At 39.2% G+C, this 2,208-nt stretch overlaps 1 non-coding gene across 1 annotated transcript; it reads left to right on the top strand.

Annotated features, from left to right (window-relative positions):
- Nucleotides 1–774: 774 nt before the first annotated feature.
- Nucleotides 775–879, top strand: LOC115837438. The gene has a single exon (XR_004032479.1). It is a non-coding gene; the product is annotated as a small nucleolar RNA U13 (small nucleolar RNA).
- The last annotated feature ends 1,329 nt before the right edge of the window (nucleotides 880–2,208 follow it).

The raw sequence follows: 2,208 nt of genomic DNA, 5'->3' as shown, positions 1-2,208 counted from the left end.
CCACATTGCTTGGGCTCAAAGCCAGATCCATGGCTTCATCACCTGTGAACCTTGGGCACATTTCCCCACATGCCTGTGCCTCAGTTTCCTCAGCTGTGAAATGGAGTGGTAATAGTTCCTACTTTTACTGAGTCATTGTGACGTTTTCTGTGAAAGGCCTAACATATGAAAAGCACTCCATAAATGTTTAGCTATTATTATTTCAAGGAATTGTAAAAACAGGATCACAAAATTGTGGAATATCATTAATGTTTACATTTAACAAATTATACCCTTTAATTCAAAAAATGCAATGGCATATAACTGTGATATTTGCAGGTAATATAGAAATTAGGGTTTTTTTCTATATAATTAATTTATAGCACCCTAGAGGTAGGATGGTTCAATCATGGGACGTGAGTTTAGAGCTGAATGAGAAGTATCTGTGTTATGACCATATTTATAACCTCATTTGGAAGCAACGTTAAAAGCCTAAATTTGAGGTCCTTTGTCAATGTTTGTCTCCAAGCCAAATGCTTTTCCTGGTCACCTTCCTGACTTCTGCTCCCACCCCCGTTCATATCTTAAAATGATTAGGGCAGAAAAGGGTGGGGGAGTTGGAAGAGACTCTACTTCCTGTCTCTCTGATTTTACAAATTAGATTAACAGGGCATAAGGCCTTTACCTCTACAACTGGATGATTTATAGTTTTATGTATATTACACACACACACACACAGAGAGAAAGAGAGAGAGAGAGACAGAGAGAGATATTCAGCCTAATATGTCAGTATAGATCCTTTTGCAATTCATGAGCATGATGATGGGGTATCACACTTATGTGTGAGATGTGCCTCCCTCAAAGCTTCTTCCTACAGGTTGGCACTTTGCCCACCTGACATGGAAAAAAAAAAGTCAATGTAGAAGGAGAGGTAATGCAAGGCGAAAACTCACTTGTCCTGTAAACAACTGAAGACAAGCCAGTCTTTGAGAAGATGAAAGCCTGCAGGTGCTAGCCAAAAGAGAAGGGTGGGGAGGACAGGTGAACTTTCCTTACCTTACAATTTTGTTTTTACTCACATATGCCCAATAGAAGCTGTGTGTAATACAAGCAAAAAATGAATGACTTTCTACCAAATGGCACTCTTCATGGCTGCAAACGTGACCCTAAACTGCAGCAGTCTATAATGTGGCAGACTCAAGAAGGACACGAAGTTAACACTGCCCCATGGTTTCCCCTGGAAACACCAATGCCATGCATGAAGGGCTTTGTGGCTGCTAACCCAGGGAACATTGCTTGCAGAACTTTAGAAACAGGAGCCTTGCCAGCTCTCAGGGAAGCTAAGATGAAAAGTCTACCTAGAGTATAGCAGACTGGCTGACCTTTCAAAGGCCCTTTTATCCTCGAGAGTCTGTGGTTTTGATGTAGTGTTGAGTACTTTTTAAATTTCTCTCAAGAAGTGTCAGTAAGTAGATGAAAAATAAGGTCTGGTTCTGCACAAATGCACCAATTCCCCCATGCATTTTCAAAGATTTTTAAAAATAGAGAAATTTTATAGTCACATAATAAGTAATAATAATCCAAACATGATGAGAAATTTAAATTTGCTTTGCAGATCTAAGAGTTCAAAATTGCTATGAAGGCATATTTTGGAGGGATACTATTTTATATACATGGGAGACAAGTCATTGTTGCTCTGCAAATAGTAGGAAGACAGCACTTTTTTGAGTGAGTTTTTAAGAAAGTTTTTCATGTCTTCATGTTAATTATTTTGGAGGAAATAGAGTCATTGGATAATGATGATAACTTAAAAATAGCTAATCTTTATTAAATGCAGTCAATCTCTGTTATCTATTGCTATGTAACAGGCCACAAAATCTAGTTGCTTGAGACAATATTTTATTATTTTTTAGGATTTTATGGATTGATTGGGCTCAGCTGGGAGTTTCTTCTGCTCCACATGGTGTCTGCTGAGACTGGAATGTCCAAGATAGCTGTCTGGTGCCTCAGTTGGCCTGGATAAAAGAGCTTGAGTTTCGTTGGGCATTTCTATCTTTCTCTCTCCAGGTGGTCTGTCCAATAGGACAACATAATCTCTCTACGTGGTGGCTCAGGGCTCTAAAAGCAAGTGTCCAAGGAGGATAAACCCCTATTTGCAAGCACTTATTAAGACTCTGCTTCCATACCATTTGCTAGAATCTCAATGGCCAAAACAAGCTGCTCAGCCAA

Source organism: Nomascus leucogenys, chromosome 11, assembly GCF_006542625.1.
Source record: "Nomascus leucogenys isolate Asia chromosome 11, Asia_NLE_v1, whole genome shotgun sequence".
Lineage (NCBI taxonomy): Eukaryota > Metazoa > Chordata > Mammalia > Primates > Hylobatidae > Nomascus > Nomascus leucogenys.
Note: the sequence above shows the minus strand (reverse complement) of the source record. Positions and strands in the feature narration are given on the sequence as shown.